Genomic DNA, 14,961 nt, shown 5'->3' on the forward strand with positions numbered 1-14,961 from the left:
GTACTGGGATTAAAGACAATGGGGATGTTCTATCGGGAACTCGCCAAGGCCAGCTGGCCTGGGTCTGAAAAAGCATGGGATAAAACCGGACTCGCTGAACATAGCGGACAGTGAGGACTACTGAGAACTCAAGAACAATGGCAATGGGTTTTTGATCCTACTACACGTACTGGCTTTGTGGGAGCCTAGGCAGTTTGGATGCTCACCTTACTAGACCTGGATGGAGGTGGGTAGTCCTTGGACTTCCCACAGGGCAGGGAACCCTGATTGCTCTTTGGGCTGATGAGGGAGAAGGACTTGTTGGGGGATGGGGAGGGAAATGGGAGGTGGTGGCGGGGAGGATGCAGAAATCTTTAATAAATAAATAAAAAAGAAAAGAAATAAAAAAATAAAGTTGTACAACCACCTCCCATCGAGAATATTTTTGTTTGTTTGATTAAATGTTCAACATTATTTGATATCAGGAAAGTACAAATTTAAACAGTCCCGAGATGTTGTCTTACCCCAGTCAGAATGGCTAAGACCAAAAAACAAATGACACCACGTGCTGCTGTAGATGTGGAAAGGGGAGCACTGGCCACTGCTGATGGGAGTGCAAACTGGTGCGGGCAGCATGGAGGTCAGGGTGGAGGGGCCTCCCAAAGCCAGAAATTAGCCTACCGTATGATTTAATTATCCTGCTCTTGGACATACACCCAAAAGACTCTACCTTACTAGATAGCTACTTTCTCATCTATGCTCACTGCTGCTCTACTCACAATAGCTAGGGAGTGGAAGCAGCAAGATGTCCACCAACTGATGAGTGCATAATAAAAATGTGGTGCATTTACACAATGGGATGTTATTCAGCTGTTGATAATAATGAAATGAAGAAATTTGTAGACAAATGGAATGAGAAGGAAATGATCATTCGGAGTGAGCTAACCTAAATACGGATAAACATTGTATGTTCTCCCTTATGTGTGGATTCCAAATCTGAATTTTTGGATAGGTGTGTTTAAATTGAAGTACTCATGGATGTCAGGAAAGTAGTAATGGATCATGGGGCATCTATTAAGGTGGGGAAGGGAGATGGTGTGAAGAAGAAATGAGATATAATAACAGAGAAAGGATTGGGTGGTGTGGGGACTGGGAGGGCAGGATAGAGGAGGGAGTGTAGGGAGCAATAGCTAACTCTCAAGAGTCCCACCCCTAAGTGAGATGCTATCGACAATAGATGATAATGGCTACTAGGTAATATGATCCAAAAACTTCTTCCTTGCCAGGTTTTGGTAATCATTTATCCCTCCTTAATTTCTGCCTTCCTTGTACCTTAGCTGCATAAGATTCCAGGTGCTATGGGGTCTCTCCAAAGAAGTGAGTTTGTAACACAAGGGGTATTGGTGGTCACAAATCTTCCTTTCTACCACCTTTCCATGTCTCCTGCTCTGACATCCCCTCCCTCAGAGAGCTGTAGGAGTGAGACCCTAGGTCTGATGACAGGTTCAGTCATAAGAGCAGTGGCTGCTCTTTTGGAGGACCCAGGGGATTCAGTGCTTCCTTTGACCTCTGCAGGCACCAGGCAGACAAACACACAGTGACGCATCTATACACACACACATAAAATTAAATAAGAAAAAGAGAGACAGTGACTCTGCCCTGTGGGTCTAAATCCTATCTTCTGGAGGCTCTTTCATAGACCACATTGCAATGTTCCCTGAGGCTTTTCAGGACCAAATTGATTCCTTTGCCTCATAGAACCCCCAAACTGTGGTGCCCTTGATGGTGTTACAGCAGCCCCCGCACTTGGAGTAGTATACTTTGCTCATGTCAATCAACAAAATGCAGGTAAGGTGAGCATCCCAACTTCCTAGGCTCCCACAAAGCCAGTACGTGCGGTAGGATCAAAAACCCATTGCCATTGTTCTTGAGTTCTCAGTAGTCCTCACTGTCCACTATGTTCAAGTCCGGTTTTATCCCATGCTTTTTCAGACCCAGGCCAGCTGGCCTTGGTGAGTTGGGATGCTCACCTTACTAGACCTGGATGGAGGTGGGTGGTCCTTGGACTTCCCACAGGTCAGGGAACCCTGATTGCTCTTCGGGCTGATGAGGGAGGGGGACTTGATCGGGGAAGGGGGAGGGAAATGGGAGGCGGTGGCGGGGAGGAGGCAGAAATCTTTAATAAATAAATAAATTTAAAAAAAAACAAAATGCAGGTAAAAACTTAGTATGCTTTAAGAGGGTGTGGTCATGTCACACACAAGAGATGGGCCTGACTCAGGCAGAAGAGTTCTGGCCTCTTTTATCTAATAGCCCTAAACAAAAGTTGTCCTCTTTATTTATTGAACAACTCAGCAAATATGGTAATAAAAAATACTGAGGAACTTTTGCCTCACAAGGGGTTTTGGTTTTGGCCCTGTGACTCATTGTAGCACACAAAGCTACAGTTGGATCTCTACATACAAGTTGTTTTCAACATTTTATTTTATTTCATTTTTTTAAAGGAGAAGGTGTTGTTTTTAATATCTCAATGCTTTTAGTAAATGACTTAGAGCTGGTCATCACATTGTATAGACACACATTGTTTTGAGTTGGGTACAAGCAGGTCATAAAGAAAAAATAGGAGCATGATAAATTACGACTGCATTCATCTGAGCTTATAGGAGTTAATTACCCCTATAAAGTCCAAAGTATAGTAAGAATTATTACAGTGTTTATCTTAGATACAGGTTGAACATGCAGTGTGTAAGCAGAATATGTACATAGTTACAAATGGTTGCAGAGCTCATTCACTTGGTTACAGGTTGGATGGAAGTTTGATCTGTAAAGGCAAGCTTCAAACACCTTTCTCAGGAAAACCATTTCTCTGAGAGGATACAAGGGGCTGGCTCTTCTGGCCACTCTGCAGCCTGGATATCCACACTGGCATATATATTCTTTGCTTCCTTAATCTTCTCATGTGATTGGTATCTTCCAAGTTACAGGCCATTAAGGTCTGTTACCATCTACTCCAGTGCCTGCCTCACATCCCTGAACCCATTCACAGTGCAGCCTGCGATAACCACCCTTTCCCCTCTTCAAAATGCGACTCAAACCTTCCATACCTCCAGGTCCTACACCCCTGTGACAGACCAATGATGTCAGTCAGGTACCCAACATCCCTTCTCAGCTCTGAAGCAGGCCCCGAAGAAAGAAGATCTTGATCTAGTGTCAGTGATTTGGCCTTGCCTATCTGTCAGGGAAAAACTGTGGAGACAAAAATGCCCAATTAAAAGCACACCTCATCATTCAACACTCAGAACCTGGCTGCTTCAAGCTGGATCCAGTAACTTGTGATGGCTTTGCATCATGGGATCCTCCAAATGATCCATGGATCCTCACCCAAGAGGCCAGGCTCAGGGAGGACAAATGTTGCCTCAAATATATTACATATCAGGAAAGTGGTATGGACACTCCCTGTCTACTCAGAAATGACGTAACACAAACGGCCCTTGAACTAAGACCAGATAAATTCCCCCATGGTTATAAAACCCTTCCATCTCAGGAAGGAGATTTTCTCTGAGCATTTTCTTTTTTTTAATTTAATACTTTTTAAATAAAAAAAATACCAATCCAAATTCTCACTCTCTCCCCACCTCCCAGTCCCCTCTCACTCCCTCCACCCATCCTTCAGCCCCACCTCCCTCCAATCCTAAGAGAGAGCAATGCATCCTGCCTTGTGAAAAGTCCAAGCCCCTCCCTACTACGTCTAGGTTGGGCAAGTTATACATCCAAAGAGAATAGGATCCCAAGAAGCCAGTACATGCCGTAGAGACAAATCCCAGTGTCTCTATCAGTGGCCCCTCAGTCTGCCCCAAATGTTAACCACATTCAGAGGGACTAGTTTGTTCCCATGTTTGTTCATTCCCAGTTCAGCTGGAGTTGGTGTGTACCTTTAGCTCAGGCAAACTGTCTCAGTGGATGAACCCCTCATGTTCTTGAATTCCTTGCTCATATTCTCACTCCTTCTACTCTTCAACTAGAACTTGGGAGCTCAGTCCAGTGCTCTGATGTGGGTGTCTGTGTCTGTTTCCATCTGTTGTTGGACAAAGGTTCTATGGTGATATTTAAGATAATCATCAGTCTGACTAGGGCAAGGACAGTTCAGACACCCTCTCCTCTATTGCTTAGGGTCTTAGCTGGGGTCATCCTTGTGGATTCCTGGGCATTTTTCTAGAGCCAGGTTTCTTGTTAACCCATAATGGCTCCCTCAATCAGGATATCTCTTTCCTTGATCTTTTATCTGTCCTTCCTCCATCTCAACTATCCCATTCCCTCAAGTTCTCCATAACCCTCTCCTTCTCCCCTTTCTTCTATCCCCTGCCCCCATGCTTCCAAATTTTGTCTGACGATCTTGTCTGTTTCCAATTCCAGGTGGGTCTATATATGTTTTTTGGGGGGTTCACCATATTACTACCTTGGGAGCTCAGTCCAGTGCTCTGATGTGGGTGTCTCTAGGATCATGAACTATAGGCTCAATATCCTTTCTGTGTTCCTGATTCTCCTTTAATACTCATTCTTTATTAAGCCTCACAAAATGGTAAATAATTTTATTATTTATTATTTTTCTGTGCTACTATCATGCTTGCTCTGAAGCAATTTCTCCGCTCCTACATAGTTCAGGAACCCGTGCTCTATTAGAGAATGGTGCTGCCACAGTGATCTGTGTCTGCCCACATTAGTTAACAAATTATCCCCCAACAGATGTACCCATAGGCCAACCCAATGTTGACAATCTCATTGAGACTCTTTTTGCGGGTTGTGTCAAGTTGAAAATTAAAGCTAACCATCTCATCAGGTTTTGTGCAGTGTTGGGGATCAAACCTTGGACTTACTGTATGGAAACAAACGCTCTGTTCACTCATTCCTAAATAAGTTTATCTATATAGAAATGTCTATAAAAGCATCCTTAATTTCAGCAAAGGGCTCAGGACAATGAAGTGACAGCCGAAAGGGAACCTACAGGATTCTGCCAGTACAAACTAGGCAAAAGCCAGTTACTTTGTGCCTGGTAGTGTTGCCTTGGCAGCGTCCAAGGACTCATGGACATTGAGTGCCATCAAGAGCACCAGCAGAGAAGATGTGATATGGACAGGTTCTTTGCCGGTTGGGACACAGAATCAGTCAATGACATTACCCATGTCGCCTGACCTGGGGTGGCAGAACAGCAAGCCCCCTCTCCCTGAGAACAAACCATGGCTCCTCCTGGGGTTTGAGACTCTTGGCCCTGACCTTCCTCCGACCCGTCTCAGATGAAGTGCTGCTCCAGTGCTGCGGGCCTGATGCCAGGAGCCTTGGCTCTCTGTGCTATTAGGTACTTTCTTGGGGAAACAGAATGAATGGATTATGTTACATCCTGCTATTGCTGGGGGAAAAAAGAAAGAAGTTGTTGGGCTAAGAACTAGCAGACAAGTGCCTCATGACTTTTTCTTAAACCTAGCTTTGTCCTCACCTCCTCACACTGCCACCAGGTCCTCTTATCTCAGGGATGTATATTGTTAGTCTCTTAGATTCCCAGTCCCTGACCCTGTCCTAAGAGCCTTGTCCTGTCTGCTCTCATCTTCCCTGAGCCTTTAATCCCCAACTTTACCCCCTGGTTCCATCCCTGCAGTGTCCCATGCTCAAGTCCAGGCTAGTGTAACCACAGCCTCATCCCCTCACATGAAGGATGCTCATGACCCAGGAGTCCTGTGTTTCAGGTCTTGTGGTCTTGGCCGACTGTGTGTGAGAGTTTCTGCCCAGGGCTCAGCTATGAGGCCTGGAGATAAGGACTCCTGGGTCATGAATTCCCTTCTGGCTGAGGCAGGTGGGTATAGAGCAGCGGCTCCTGCCGTGCTAGAGTCTGTGCCCATTCCCTGGCAGTAATGGATGCTCTGCGAGTGAGCAGCAACCGAGGGCCTGAAGTTTTCCTAAATTGCTGTTCCTTTGGCAGATGCCAACGAGGCCCTGGTAGCTGAGGGTTTTGTATGGGGCAGGCCACTGGAAAGTTCATTTTTCCTTTGGTGGCCTGATCATCCTGTCTCTCCATCTTGGCTCAGTCCTTCCCTGCCTGCTCCTGAGGTCATCTTGGTGACTCTGTCTTCTTCAGTATCACCCTCTTGGTGTCTCAGCCAGGGACTGTCTTCTCTGACTCCACCTCTGTGGAATATTCTCACAGGCCCTGCCTGTTCCTCCAGCACCTGCTGGGGAGGCCCAGCCTAGATTCTCCAGCTCATGGGTCTGTAGGCTGGGCCACTCCAGCCACCACCCTGCACCCCAGCCCTGGGGCTTCAGTTGTTTGTGGAGAATGTTACCAGCTGACTCCACTGCTCTGCCATTCATCACTCCAGTAAATTGCTCACACCTCTGCCTCCTCACTGTCCTCCTGAAGATCAAACTGCCCCCTTTCTCTTCTCTTTGAAGATCACTGTACTCAATTCTGGACATCCACTCTGTCCAACAGGGATTCTTCATGGCCTCAGACAACTCAGGTCTTTCTTTAGAACTAGCCCCCTTTTTGTTCTTGTTAACTTGTTCCTCTGTCTTTTCTGGTCCCTCTGCCCTCCCCTAGCCAGCTTTTGGATCTTCTTTCTATTTTCATGGGCATCCTTTCCCTCACTGAGGCCTATTTGTACTGGACAGTCACATCGGTACCTAGACTTCTCCTGAACTTCCCATGGATACTCAATCTTTTCAAGTTTAAATAGAAATTGATTCTGGACCTGGTGGCACAGGTTTGTTATCCCAGCTATGTTGGAGGCTAAGGCAGGAGGAATTCAAGTTTGTATCCAGTCTGGAGTACAAACCAATGTCAAGGCTAGCCTAGGTAACTTAGTGAGACCTTGTCTGAAAAAAAAAAAAGTAAAAAGAGGACAGGGGATGTAGCACAGTGGTAGAGGACTTGTATAGCATTCAGGAGACCCTGGCTCTGTCCCCAGCAGCACAGGGAAAGATAAAGTAAACAGGGGCTGGTGATATGGCTAAGTAGGTAATGTGCTTGTCAGTCAAGCCTACTGACCTGAATTTGTCTCTTAAAACCTACATAAAGGTGGAACTAAATTAGCTTCCAACGGTACCTGTGTGGGCTGCCACACACCCTCACCCAGACATAACACATGCTCTCACACAAATAAACAAACCATGTTTCCTTTACATTCATCTTACTTCTGTTTTCCCGTCTTGCTTGACACAGGAAACTGGGCCAAATCATCCATCTGGGTCATACTAGGTTCCTCCTTCCTTACCCACCTAATCTGCAAGCCCCAAAGCTGCCTATTCTCTTTTGTGTTTTATTTTATTTTATTTATTTATTTTGACACAGGGTCTTACTATGTAGCTTTGGCTGGCCTGGAACTCTCTAGTTTGACCAGGCTGTCCTTGAATTTGCAGAGATCCTCTTGCCTCTACCTTTCTAGTACTGGGATTAAAAGAGCACATCTCTACTACCAATTCTCCTTTGAAATCAACACTTTCCTATGGTTCCCTGATAGTACTTTTTATCTGAAAAATTGGTGGCATTGTTTTCCTTGCTGGCTCCCACTCCTGCCTCTCTTCAACAGTGCTGTGAAGCAAGCTTTCCTATCCTAACTCTGAGGATATAGCCACTTGTGCAGCAGTCTGTAAACCCACTGGCATGACATCGTGAATATAAAACACTCCAGTGTCTAGGCTAAATGGCCTTGTATTTAGTGGTACTCTAATAAGCTGTAGGTTTCCTGGGCATACAAAGACTTCCACGTTTCCTTATCTGCAGGGTTGGAATGTTCCCTCCTGTGGTTCATGTCCCCAGCAAATCCTAATTCATCAGATCTCAGTTCTAGTCTTAAGGACTCTGACGCCCTTTTTGGTTCATATTTCCAAAGGCAAACTTATTGTTCCTGCTTCTCTTTTTTCTTGCCCCTTGTCTTCAGCTGTGTATATACAACTCCACATTTCATCTGTTTGCACATCTGTGCTGAGGCCGGAAACTGTGTCTTCTCTCTTTCTTTCTCCACGTGGCTCCTGGCCCATTCACTAAGTAGAGTAAATCTGTAGAACAAATGAAACAGTTTTACCATATGTTGGCATGTCACTGGCACCATTTTTCCAATTCTAGGTAGTTCATACAATAACGTTTTTAAAGCTGATGACCAAACATCAAACTATCGAATAACAATATTGTAAATGTTCTAAAGGACTTTGACTATGACATTATATAGTTATCTCACAGGCTAGGAAATACCCCTGTCCTTGTGAAGGTCTAATACTGTGTTCAGACACGCTGGAAAACAGAAGGGATGGTGTGTCTGTTTGGAGGGAGAGACCAAGGAATGCTGCAGTGGTAACCAGACATTAGAGCTCTGTTCTACCCCATCGCTTTCTCCTTGAGCTTAGCAATCAGATGCCTTTCTCATAAGAGGCTGGGGTTCTCCGGTTCAGGGTGGGGTGGTGCTGTGCTTTGTCCATCCCCAACAAAACTCATGCTGAAGTCAACCCCTCATGTGAGGTATTTATTATAGGAGGTGGGGTATCTTTATGGAATGATTGGGTCGTGAGAGCTTTTCTCTAAGTGGGCTAATCCATTTGTGGATTAATTGATCAATTGGCCATGAGCTCTCTTGGATGGACCTATTATGAAGCCCGTTTGCCCTTGCTACTTATATGCACTACTCTCATAGTGTCAAGACCTGCCTCTCTCAGGACTCTACAGATAATCTCTACCAACAAAATGACTCTCATTAAGATGCAGTCTCTCAACCTTGGTTGGGCATCTCAGTCTCTAGAATCACAAGTTAAATAATCTCTTTATTAAATATGTGGCATGAAGTATTTAATGATAACCAAAGAAAACAGGCTAAGACAGATAGGTACTGAGAGGGGAAGTTTTGTACCCTCATATAAATACTCTGACATCTTCACCAGGATGAACAGTAACATCTACGTCTCAGCCCACCCCTGCTTGCCTTCTAGAATTCCAGGCTGACATTTTAGAATTTGGCTTCTTTGTGTAGAATCCAAATTGGTCTTCATGAATATTCCTTTAAGATGACCATAAGTTTCCAAGATCATCTGGCTGCAGTGCAAGCTCTAATTAAAAGCCCTGTCTCCCAAAACAGCCACCAGAGATAGGGCGGCAGAGCATGGACAACCTGAAATTAACCTCATTGCCCTCAAGCCTGATCATCACAAATTTATTGCCATCTCTTTTTTTGTTTTATTTTTACATACTTTGCATTTTTAATCCCAAGAACTTCTTTCATAGAGCCCTCATAAAGACCTTGTGAACAAACTCTCTAGGTGTCTCCTGGAAGCCCTGTCCTGGGGCTCCATGTAGTTTTTTTGTTTTGTTTTGTTTTTTTGTTTTTGCAATGATCTCGGGGACAGGCTACTGGACAGCAGCACTCTGCCTTGGCCAGGTGGATACCTGCTCAGCTGCCTCCTCATTTACATTTTGAAACCGATCACCTTTCGATGCTGGGGTGGATAAGAAGACAAGTTTCTTTTGCTGTGGAAAAAGAGACACAGAAGCACGTCAGGGAACCAGGGCATCCAGGAAACTGATCATTGAGAAGTTGGCGTGCAAGTTGATTCCCAAAGAGCTGAGCATGCGCAGGTGGCCCCAGTATGAAATGTGCCTCTCCAAGAATAGTGGTTTGGAATATTTGAGGGCGATAAAGAGTTATACTGGCTTAAGTCAAAGGAAAAGTAACTGCAGAGTAGTTGGTATGATAGTGGTCTGTCACTGTCACCCGATCTTCAAGGATCTTCATAGAATGATATTTAGAAAATAGTGATGTTAGCATGGTTGATATGGGGCAGAGTTTTCAGCTCTCTGAGGCCAATTGTCATCCATCTGATGCCTGCGTGGTCTCAAGCATAGTGTCAGTGTTGTCAGCAATAATGAGGTGGTGATTCAAGCCTGCAATCCCAATGACTCGGGAGGCAAGAATATCCAAAATTAAGTCCTGCCTGGAATACAGACAGATTTGTAGGTCAACCGGGCATCTTGGTGAGACCCATTCTCAAAGTGGAAAAAAAAAAGAAAGTAAGAAGCACTGAGGGTACAGCTCAGTGGTACAATACTTTGGCAGGCGCAAGGCTTCAGGTTCAATGCAAGTACAGAGCAGGTGGATGGACAAAAGGAAAAGAAAGAAACAAAGGTGGCGTTCGACTCCTTGAGAGTAACTGAGACAACTGTTATCCTGCTACAACCATGACCTGCATATCACACTGAGGATGCTGTTCTGGGATGGATGAATACACCGAGCTCTTCGAGCCTCAGAATAAGATTGCTTTTGTCTCAAAGCAGGTTTGGTTCAGAGCAAGAACACTGGTGCCTCTGGACAGGATGAGAAAGAGCTAACCTCATGTTCTAGCTGCAGTCTCTTTTAGGCATCCTGGTAACACCCAGTGGAGAGTCTCAGAAGAGTGGCTCCTGGTGATTCATGTAACCCTTTCCTTCCTCTCATATTTGGTTTCTAACCAAACTCTGAATTCAAACATGACAAGTGTGTGTGTGTGTGTGTGTGTGTGTGTGTGTGTGTGTGTGTGTTTTACATTCTAATTCAGGTTAATCTGAAGTGGACTAGAACTCATCACACAGACAAGACTTGTTTTAAGCCCATGACAATTTCCTGCTTCATGTTCATGCATGCTGAGATTACATCATGGGTCACCATTTTAGGTTTTCTTTCTTTTTTACAATTTAGGAACATGTCTTTTCTTTCTGTACTCTCCATGTCTTTGTGACTGACCTAACTCTAATACAACCCATTAGGTTAGGGAAAAGTCTAAATTGGATGGTAGTTAGTTGTTTAAAATGGAGACAGTACTGTCTTTGAAAACGGCTAGACATACAGACCTTCATACAAACCTGTATGTAGCCACACCTTAAATTCACAGGCCTCTCATGACTAAGAGCCCTAAGGCCTGGGATTAGACACTTGGTAACACATTGCGAAACTGTTCATCTCTCAACACTAACAAATTATCCTCCACCACCAGCTCGAACCTGAGGCAACATTCTTCTAAGAGATGTTATATAAATGGTTTCTAGATAGTCATCTACCTTTCAACACATTGACTTGGTACTAAATTAAACCTTTCATTTTCTTGTCTCTCTGTCTCTGGACTGTTTAACTCTATGAATCTTAGTAGAATCAAATCTTTTGTGATTATACTCCATATCTGCTGTGATCAAGATATTTATAAAATTGGCATCCTGTTTGGCTTCCACTGGAGTAAGGCAAAAACATTTTGTTCATGCTAATGGTCCTCTAAGTTCTCTGCTACATGCCTGACTTAAGTGTTTTAGAAGTGTTGTATAACCCAATGTGCTTCATAGGTGAGTCACTAGAAGTGACCGTTAGTGGTTGTTCCTCGGTGAAACTGTTGGGTCACTTGACCTGAAGAGCTTGAAAGTAATACGACATAATGATGAAGTTTTGCTATATGCCATTCGAATAACATGTCTGCTGTTCTTGGGAAATGCCATAGTGCATATAGAAATCTACAGAGGTTTTTACTGGAAGCTTACACCTAGGGAGTCTACCCTGGGAACAGTCTTGGTTTTGTGTTATAGTTATATGGTTATTACCCATTTAATCAAACTGGGTTAACCAAGCAGTTGACAATCATGGGTGGCTTAGTATATCCGCAGGTTTCTACTCTTCTGAGGTTCCAGCTGACTAGACACTTAGGGTTCCACTCACTGTGCTCCAGTTTCCAGGAAGTATTGCTAAGTCAGTACAAATCCACCTCCACCACTGACTTCCAGCTATACCTGCTGTTCACATTCTACCAGTTAGCCAATCCCTGGAAATCTGAATATTTCACACGGAGAACAGGAGTGTTACATAATGTTACAAAATGTTCAGGGCAAAGCATGCATAACGTCTGAGAAGATGATTTTGTTCTTTGCTGAGGCAACAGGAGGGAACACATGCATGTAGAATGACTTCCTGGTTGCTGTTCTGGGATATGTTCAGCGAACTGCGCATGGATGGCAGTAGGCATTTTGCATGTGCTTGTGTCTGTGTTTTGTACCCAACACTTTAAAAGGGGGTTGTCTTCACAAGTAGACCACAGCACTTGCTGGGGATAGAGCTAAGTGGCAGAGTGCACTCTTAGCGTGTGAAAGGCCTTGAGTTGGATACCTAGAAAGATACCACACTGAGAACATAACACAGGAAAATATACTTGGTTAAAAAAAAATCCAAAGTGCATGAGTAAAGTGAACTGTATTTTCTACTCATGAACATTCCTGGTAAATCTCTCTGTCTTTCTGTCTCTCTCCTTTCTCCCTATTTGTGTGAGTGTGATATATGTATGCAATGCATATACAAGTGTCTACAGTCAGTGTCGTGTATGTGTGTCTGTGTATGGAATTCAGAGGAGATCATGGGTTATCTTGCTGTGCTGAGAGCCAGTGAATCCCATTCATCCTCCCGCCTCTTCCATACAGTTCAGGCAGCAACAGGCATGCTCATAGTCATACCCAGATTTTAAAGTGTGCTGGGATGTTCTTAGGTTCTCATGCTGTACCCACTGAGACATCTCTCCAGTGCCCTTTCTCACCATTCAAGATTCACTCTCTCCCTGTAGCTTTTTATTGTTTCTTTGTGGATTTCATATCATGCATCCCAATCCCATTTGTCTTCCCATCCCCTCACTTCTGCCCTCTGTCGTTGCAACCTCCCCCCAAAACAAAATCTGAAAGTAAAACCAAACAACCATAACCTAAAACCAAACCAAACAAACAAAGAAAAGAAAACAAGTGAAAAATATATGAAATAGAAGCTGTAGTGTGGCCCAGTGAATCACACAGTATATTCTTTAGTTCATATAGTCCCACTTGTAAGTGCTCATTGAAATATGTCAGTGCTCAATGAAATATGCCATTAGTATGGTTCAAGGCTTCTGGTTTCTTCTACACCTTTGATTCTGGGTCCTCACTCAACTCCTCTTTGCTATCTTGTTGTTGCCTTGGAGATACCATTTCTTTACACATCATTGCTATGTTCAACTTCCAGGCTCTGACAACTGTGTAGCCACCAGAGTAAGGATTTGTTTGCTTTACTTGTGCACCGTATTCTGAAGGACAAGCTGTCCCTGTCCCTGATTGGAAGCTTGGGAAGCAAAGTAGCATATATTACCAAATAAGAGGATCTGAGTAGTCATAACTGCAGACACCAGTCAGCTGTGGCGGAGTGAAAAAGACCTTTCCTGGAGTCAACGTTTATCCTGACCGTCTTTATATTTCCAGTAATTTTCTAAGTATTAGACAGCAGTGTATCACCGACTAGGGTGGAACAATGTGTGTGCTCATCTGCAGACAGACGGAAACCCTCCCTTGTCTCCTGCCCTACTCCATCTTCTCACAGTGACGTTGCCTTCATTTATCCATGCCCACCTGCACTGATGCTACTTACTTGTTTCTAGTACAACTGTTACGGCACTGCCTATAGGTGGAGCCTTAGGTTCTGAAAAGTCCCAAGGACAAGTCACTGATACCTCCTGCTCATTTTTTGTTCCTTTTCCTGCACCATCCAGGGTCCACCGGGTTGAGGCTCTCCACCAGAGATAAGCACAGTTAGCACTTCATTAAATGAGGAAGAGAAGAGGGGAAAGAGGAGAAAACACAGAAGATCAGTGAGTGATGGGAAAGTCACCTTTCTATTCTCCATCAAGCTCTAGAGACTGCTTTGCCAGCGTTTATGGAAAATTGCTAGCACAGGGAGCTGGGTGGGAGAGGGAGATCAGTGACAGAGTGTGGGTTTGACATACAGAAGCTCTGAGGCCGGTTACTGGTGGGAGGTGGTGGGGTAGATAGATTCCCATAACCCACCCACTCCTGCCCCTCAGGAATTACCTAAAGAGAGGGAAGACTGATCCTTAATGGCATTTCCGTTGGAGTAGTTCAGCAACTCTGTACTTCTATCATTTCCTATTAAATCTGGCTCTTTTTGACAATCACCATACCTCTCATTACAAACCCAGAAAAAAAAACACACCATAAAACTGGACAGATATGCATTAAGCAACCTCATGTTGACTGATCTTTCTGGGAGGATACTGAGCATTATTATCCCACCCAATCTACTGATATTTTCTTTTGGTAACTTACTAAATCAGAGCCCGTCCTCCAGGTGTTGTGGAGGTATTTCCTCTGCTGTGGCATGACTACGGGGGCGTCTTGAAGCAGAGCTGCTGTGGTGACCTACAGAACACCTTGGCCCACAGACTTGACAGTGAAGTGAACAGACAGCCAGAACCATGGTCATGGTAATGAGGCCGAGAGGGTAGCCAAAGGCTTCTGCTGTCTCCAGGTGCATGTACTCCTGCCCCCACTACATGTAGCATAGTTAAAAACCTAAAATCATAGGAATCCGTCACATGCACACAAAGGAATACTATATAGCTGGGGAAAAGAATAAGCAAGATCTCTTTCATATGGAGGTGTCAGGGTCTGAAGCCCCAACATAAAGAATATTTTCCCAAACTCGACCGGTACAGAGGCACGGGAAATAATGAGACACAGTTCACACAGCAATATCGGAAGGGCATCTCAGGCTTCATTCATTCTTGATGATCTACCTGCCTTTATTATTCAAACATCTTTTATTTTCCCAGGTAAACCAACGTGGAACCTCATTAATATTTTCTTTCTGGGGAGGCAGGAGGACCATCACACCTGCAACTCAGTCACCAGCTTGGAATCTACACCTCTCCCCAGGCTTTCTACATATTAACAAAAGAGAAGGAGAAATACATCCTGAGCCTTTTTTAGATGTCTACCAGTGGTCTGGCAGGATCACAGCTGCCCTTGGAAACTAAGCACAGCCAGAACCTGGCTGCAAATATCTTGTATAAAATATGGGCCTACATACAAACACAGACATACACATATACCCAGTACATATACATACACACACACACACACACACACACGATCCAGAATTATTGATCACAGAATGTTAGTCTTTT

This window comes from Microtus oregoni, unplaced genomic scaffold, assembly GCF_018167655.1.
Source record: "Microtus oregoni isolate MIOR12 unplaced genomic scaffold, Mior012 000042F_ref0000377, whole genome shotgun sequence".
NCBI lineage: Eukaryota > Metazoa > Chordata > Mammalia > Rodentia > Cricetidae > Microtus > Microtus oregoni.